The following is a 7,647-nucleotide window of genomic DNA, read 5'->3' on the forward strand; positions in this document are numbered from 1 at the left end:
ATGGTGATACAAGAGACCCAAGTTTGAAAAATAATCTGAGAGAATACAGTTGGAAGGATCAGAATTCTTAATGTCAATTTTTACTAAAAATCTAGAGAAAGTGAAATAATATAGCAATGGTGTAGGATAAAAGAAGTACTTACACTGAAGGTCAATTGAGTTTTGACAAGGGTGCCAAGATCATTCAATGAAGAAAGGGGAGTCTTTCCAAAAAGTGTTACTGAGACCTGTAACAATTGGATGGTGTAAAGAAAAAGTATGAAAGCAAGAAAAAAGAAATTAGACCCTAAACTCACATTAATTAGAAAGTCGGTGGAAATTAATAATACAACCTAATGTAAAAGATAAACCTATAAATCTTTTGAAATAAAATATAGAAGTAAACTTTGTGATGATACAGGAGGGTTTGAAAGTATGACATCAGAATCAAAAGAAAAAAAAGTAAATCAAAGTTTGTCAAAATTAAGAATTTAGAGATTCAAAGGATAACAAGAAAGTTAAAGAAACCCCTTAGAATAGTATTAAGTGTTTGTATACAGTATATTAAATGTTTCTAATATCCTATATGTGTGAAGAACTAATACTATTTCACAAACACTCAGTTTAAAAATGGATAAAGAATTTGTATATATATTTATTCAAAGAAGATATAAAATTGCCAAAAAGATTATGAAAAGATCCTCAACCTTACCAATCATTAGAAACATTCAAATAAAATTGACAATGTAAAATCATTTCCACTCATTAGGCTAACTTTTAGAAACCTCATCCTGCTAATGGTGATGTAAAATGGTCCAGCTGCTTTGATAAAAAGATTGCTATCTTCTAAAACTTTTTTGGAGTTACCATGACTGAGATATCCTACTATCCAAATATATACTCAAAAAAATTGAAAACATATGTCAGTAAAATATGCAGATATGATGGCATTATTCACAATAACTAAAAATGGAAACAACTTACATGTGCATCCATCAGCTCGCTGGTAGAAAAGCAAAATGTTGCATGTACATACAAAGGAATATTATTTTTAAAATTTATTTATTTACTTTAATTAGGTATATATACAGTAGTAGAATATTATTTAGTGATAAGAAGAAATGAAATACTAATACATATTATAATAGTTATAAACCTTGAAAACATATGCTACATGAAAGAAGTCAGATGGAACAGACCTTTGTTATATTGCAAAATATACAAAATATCCAGAATAGGTGAATCTGAAGCAGAAGGATGTAGAATGGTAGTTATAAAAAGCTTTGGGGAAGAAAATGAGGACTGACTTACTAAAGTATACCATATTTCTTTCAGAGTGTTGAAAGTATTTAAAATACTTTCAACAAACACAGCAAAAACTGTACAACCCTATGAATATACTAATAACCATGGAATTGTAAAAGAAAAAATAATGTTATGTGAATTGTGTTCTAATAGAGCTACAATTAAAAAAAAAAAAAGATTGGGCCCATACTTTATTGTCAAGGGAGACTTTCCTGGCAAATATATACAGTATCTTCCTGGAAGAACCAGTTCATAATACTCTCTTTTTGTACAGTTTCCCCTTAATATTCCACAATAATACTCTCACTTCTGTAGAACAAAAATTTAGATTTTTATTGCACCTACCAAAGTATAAATGATTAGTTGTTCTTATGTTCTTTGGTCCTTCTGAAGGCCAGAGAGTTTATCTCATTTATGCCTATCCCGGGATACAGGTTCGATGCATTGAATAAATAAATGCAGCCAAGTACTACAGGAAAGGTAATAAGACATGTAACAAGAGACATCTAATATTCACCACATATGTGGACTTAAGAGGAAGCATGGAAAATCCCAGCAAGGTTGACTGCTGATCTGTATTGAAAATTCAGGTGAACAATGACAAATAAAATAAAAAATTAAAAGGCATCAAAGGAAAATGTCTAGGGAGAATAGGAGAAAGTCAAACAAAGGGAAATGTTTGGGGCTTTTGCATCGGAAGGAATGCAGAGATGCTTGGGATCAGTCATACCCCACAAGAACAATATAGTCTGCCACCAGAAGAGCTTGTTATCTTCTGCTGGTGTGACCCACTGAAGTTGCTGGATTTCAGGCAAATCCATCATTTTCAACCCAGGTGCCCCACCCTTCCTGACAAAGTGGGTGGCAAATTGTAAAAGAAACAAATGGCTCACTTATGCAATGAGATACTTTACCCCCAAAATGTTCTCAGTGATCAAAATTTCTTCAGTGAATCAACCTGGCCCTTCCTTTGCTCATTAGAAGTGGGATGTAGATATGTCAACAAACATTTCCAGAGTTTCTGGAAGCAATCAGCAGGAACGTTGCAGGAGACATTGCTGTTTCTTTACTTGTAGAATCATGCAAAACAAAAGCTGTTAAGCTGAATTCCATGACAACAGAGAGGAGGCAGAAAGACAATTGTCATAAACTCATCTTGCTATTTAACTGTGGCAGCTGTGTGCACAGAGGTTCATCAGTAAGCTCTATCCTGGAGTAGGTTTCAGATAATGTGGTTGTAGACTTAAGTCAGTGCAACACTTAGAGAATGCTTGAACCATCAGATATTTACACCGCGTCTAAATAACATGGTCCTAAACACTTAAAGCTTACAGGAAGGTAGTTTTCCACGAGAGAATTCTGTTGACTTTGAAATTTGCATCCCAAACTCCTTTCACTTGTGTTTATTCCCGTATTTTCTAGTCACTTTGCTCAAGGTTTGGAGACTCCCACATCCCCACCCCCATCAGCTCTTTCTTCCACTCAGTCTCGGTTTTTCACTCTCCACAGTCCATTCAATCCTCCTAATATCTACAAGGATTGGTATGGTTTTGAGCTCTATGCTATTTCCAGAAGAAAAGGAAAGAGGCTTTGGATGCAGAAGTTGGAAGAAAGTTAAGGCCTTCTAGCATCTCACAGTAGCCTGGCTTCTGGGTGGAAAAGTCTAGGATGCCATTTAATGTTTTTTTATGATGAATGCCTGAACTTCCTGTGTGCCCACCCACTGGGAAACCTCAGCGCCTTCAACAACATCCTCAGCAACCTGGGATACATCCTGCTGGGGCTGCTCTTCCTGCTTATCATCCTGCAGCGGGAGATCAACCACAACAGGGCCCTGCTGCGCAATGACCTCTATGCCCTGGAATGTGGGATCCCCAAACACTTTGGTCTGTTCTATGCCATGGGTACTGCTCTGATGATGGAGGGGCTGCTGAGTGCTTGCTATCACGTCTGCCCCAACTGCACCAATTTCCAGTTTGATACGTCATTCATGTACATGATTGCTGGGCTCTGCATGCTGAAGCTCTATCAGAAGCGGCACCCAGACATCAACGCCAGCGCCTACAGCGCCTACGCCTGCTTGGCCATTGTCATCTTCTTCTCCGTGTTGGGCGTGGTCTTTGGCAAAGGGAACACGGTGTTCTGGATTGTCTTTTCTGTCATTCACATCATCGCCACCCTGCTCCTCAGCACACAGCTCTATTACATGGGCCGCTGGAAGCTGGACTCGGGATCTTCCGCCGCATCCTCCACGTGCTCTACACGGACTGCATCCGGCAGTGCAGCGGGCCCCTCTATGTGGACCGCATGGTGCTGCTGGTCATGGGCAACATTATCAGCTGGTCGCTGGCTGCCTATGGGCTCATCATGCGCCCCAATGATTTTGCCTCCTATTTATTGGCCATCGGTATCTGCAACCTGCTGCTTTACTTTGCCTTCTACATTATTATGAAGCTCCGGAGCGGAGAGAGGATCAAGCTCATCCCCCTGCTCTGCATCGTCTGTACCTCTGTGGTCTGGGGCTTTGCACTCTTCTTCTTCTTCCAGGGACTCAGCACCTGGCAGAAAACCCCTGCAGAGTCAAGGGAGCACAACCGGGATTGCATCCTCCTCGACTTCTTTGATGACCATGACATCTGGCACTTCTTGTCCTCTATTGCCATGTTTGGGTCCTTCCTGGTGTTGCTGACACTGGATGACGACCTGGATACTGTGCAACGGGACAAGATCTATGTCTTCTAACAGGAGCCAGACCCTTCGCTTCACCTCATGGGGCTCTGAGCTCCTCTGTCACCTGCCAGGTGCTTCTGTAGCTCTGGAGGTGTGAGTCCCAGGCCTGCTGCCCAGCACTGGGTGGCAGCCGGACGGCAAGGTCTAGTCCAGACCTAACTTGGGACAGTCACAGGGTGGCGTGGGCCTCGCAGCTGCCCTCTGCAAGGGAGGAGGCCTGCTCCCTGATACCCCAGACATTGGCCAAATTGCTGCTTTCTTCTCAGTGTTGGGACTTTCTGTGGTCTCATCCCTTGGCTGTTTGTCCCTCTTCAGGAGGAAGGAGAGAAGGCAATGCCCTCCCCATTTCATGCCTTCCATTCTGCCCATCTTTCTTCTCCCCCTCAGCCTGGGACCCAAAGCCCTTTCTTCCTCCCATGTTCCTGCTCCAGGGCCTGGACTGGGGCCTGATTCTCTGCCCTGACCCATGATCACAGTTCTCTGGGGCTGTTCCTGGCTGTCATCACTGCCCAGGATGGATATGGCTGTGGGATTTCAGGGGTTTGCTGGTTGGTGCCAGGCTTTTGGTGCTAAGGCCTGCAAGGGGCCCAGGGCAGGACCCTCCTCCCTCGACGTGCACTCGGGCTGACTCTTTAGCAATGAGAGTCAGCTCAATTTGAGAGCTGCCTCTTGTCTGAAGGGCTGGATTCAGATGTTACCCTCTCATCCCATGAGTGCTCAGACTGATGCCAGCACCAGGATTGGAAGGAAAAGTAACTCACCCGTCCGTCCCTTCCTGTATTTTGGTCCTGCCAAGCCCCAGCTGGGGTCTTTCAGTGCCATTGACACTGCCCAAGAATGTCCAGGGGCAATGAAGGGATGGTGCAGAGCCCAGCCTTCACCATGGCCGCAGGAGTCCCAGTGCCTACTTTAGAAAGAAAGGGACATGCCATTGTCCTTTATGTCCCCAGGCTCAGCCTCACTCTAGGACCCAGGGCTGGCTTCTGAGTTTCCGTCCAGGCTCCAGGCAGGTTCTTTGTTGGTTACACACACACACACACACACACACACACACACCTTGGAGTTTACAATGGAGATGCCCCCAGCTCTGGGCCTCCTGGCCACTCCAGTCCTTGGCTTCCCTTCACCTCACCTGGTCCATTCCAGATGCCAAGGACAGGGGCCATCAGGTCAGGCCTCTGCCTCGGGGGTAGGAATGTGCATTATTCTCCCCAAGTTGTTTTTATAGCTCTGCTTGGGCTGGGGAGAGGAGATGGGTCTGGGTCTTTTGTTTCAGAGCCCTGGTTTGTCTTTCCATGCTACGGTTGTGTTTGTGTTTTCTATGAATGAGTGCATTCAATAAAGAGACAACCAGATGCAAAAAAAAAAAAAAAAAATGACCAGCCTGAATTTTCCCCTCTATCATGCTCAAAGAAGAATAGATCTCCTGATGTCCTAAGTTACTCCACCAAAATTTTACTATTTCTGGGGATGCCAGGAGCCATCTAACCTGGATGTAGGCAATAAGGTAATGCATTACCAGCAGATAATTTAAAATAATAATAGAACTGACTGAAAGCTAATTTGCTCTGCATTATGGCCCAGGGCTAGCCATTCTAAACACTGTCAGTAATAAAATGCATTTCCAGCTTGGACAAATCCCTCCCTGCCACTGTCCTCTCCAGACCCTCTCACACCACTAGTAAAGAGTGCATAGAGCTTCCTCAGAAAAAGGAGATGATTCCAAAGACAGGGCCGTGTCAGATTGGCATTCACAATTGCTGCCACATAGTAGGTACTCAAAAATATTTATTAAATTAAATGTTTAGCATCTATGTGAGGGCATTGTAGAAAAAGGGAAAAGAATGTGTCAGAAAATTACAGTTAAACTGCATGATACATTTACAGACATGTACAAAATTAGAATTCCTAATGCATAAAATATGAGGGGACACAGCATGAGATGATTATAAACAATGAGAAATATGAATTGGCTTTGCCAAAATAGAAACATATAAAAAGGCATTAATTAAAGGATGATGAATAAAGAGTAGAGTAGCTCACATTGAGGGGAAATTCACTTATTCAGTTACTCAAACATAGCTGGAACACTTTCCTAGTAGCAGACAGTTTTACAGGACATGTAATATTTACAGGATATTGTTCCCAAGTGGCTCAGGATCTAGAATGTATTAGCAGCAAAAATACAGTATGCCTTCTTGAGAGGCTTCTATACCATGGCTGCATCAAGGGAGATGCAGGGGAATGCAGGTGAAGAAGATGGGAATTGTTCTGGAAGTCTCTGAAGCCTCCAAACTGTTGATGAAGTCCTGACAAGAAAAAATCAAACAACTGCTTGTTTACGAAAACAAATTTGGGTAAAATCAAGACCTAACATTTTAATTCCACAGATTGAGTCAGTATTTTGGCATTGTTATCTTTACTTGATTGTCTTTAAATCCTGGTCCTAGCACATAAATCTAAAAATAGATGATTGAATATTATCTGGTGTACTTTTATAAAAATGCTTGAGACACCAAATTGTCTGGGTTTGTTAATATTATAAAATATATTCTCAGAGATCCAAGTACCTTCACTCCTTTATCAAACTCCCTTTAAAAAAAACATTTTTCATTGTAAATGAACAGACAACCTTTATTTTATTTAGTTTTTTTTTGTTATCTTTCTTTAATTATCTTTATGTGATACAGAGGATTGAACCCAGTGCCTCATATGTGCTAGGCAAGAAGTCTACCACTGAGCTACAGCCTCTGCCCACCAAACTACAATTTTAAACAAAGCAAAAATCATATCTTAAAAGCAATAAATTTATCCTTTTCTCCAATGCTGAACATAAAAAACCCACATGTAACTATGGGTGTGTATATATATATTTAAATATGTATAAATGAGTTTATATGCACAACACACACACTTGTGTATAAACATAAGTGTGTATGTATGTATACATACACATTTATTCATATAGATAGATAGATAGATAGATAGATAGATAGCCTGTTTAGGTTCTACAATTTTCCAGTGAAATATCAATGAACAGAACAATAGGACAGTAGTATATGTACACACATTTATGCATATTCAATACTATGTATACATGTGTACATATGTATACATGCACATATGCTAAAATGCTATATAATTTTTTTAGAACTTACATATAATGCAAAATCACTTTAAATTCCAAGACAAGCTTAAGCACTTGGAGATCTTTTCAAAGGAGTTGTATATGGAACACATTAGTGAATTATTTTCAAATATTCAAAATTCTGTTGTACACCAGCTATAATGAGAATTTGGGGATATTTGCTTTCATTCCCAAGGTACTGCCTTAGTTTTCACTGGTATCTGATGTTTGGAGCTCAGAGGTGTTGCAGGAAGAGAGGGCAGTGTTAAAAGTCCCAACAGAAGCAGGCCTGTTTGACATTAAGGAATCAAGTTAGGTTTGCATTTGAATTGTTCTGCTTTATCCTGGAGCCTTGGGAATGAGAAATATTTTAGGGTATTCTTATGTTCTCTCTGCTGGGGTAGCAGACAATCTTTGAATCAGAGTTACAGGGCTCCAGCTGTCTCAAAGTAAATTTGATTAATTTTACATATTATTAGATAAATTAGATCATACTTTTATGGGTT

The 7,647-nt window shown here is 40.7% G+C and overlaps 1 pseudogene across 1 annotated transcript; it reads left to right on the forward strand.

Annotated features, from left to right (window-relative positions):
* The first annotated feature begins 2,962 nt into the window (after positions 1 to 2,962).
* Positions 2,963 to 4,317, forward strand: LOC308654284 (SID1 transmembrane family member 2-like; annotated as a pseudogene). The gene has a single exon. The product of its transcript is annotated as an SID1 transmembrane family member 2-like (transcript).
* The last annotated feature ends 3,330 nt before the right edge of the window (positions 4,318 to 7,647 follow it).

The sequence above is a fragment of the Spermophilus citellus genome (assembly GCF_964194105.1).
Source record: "Spermophilus citellus genome assembly, chromosome: 8".
Taxonomy (NCBI): Eukaryota; Metazoa; Chordata; class Mammalia; order Rodentia; family Sciuridae; genus Spermophilus; species Spermophilus citellus.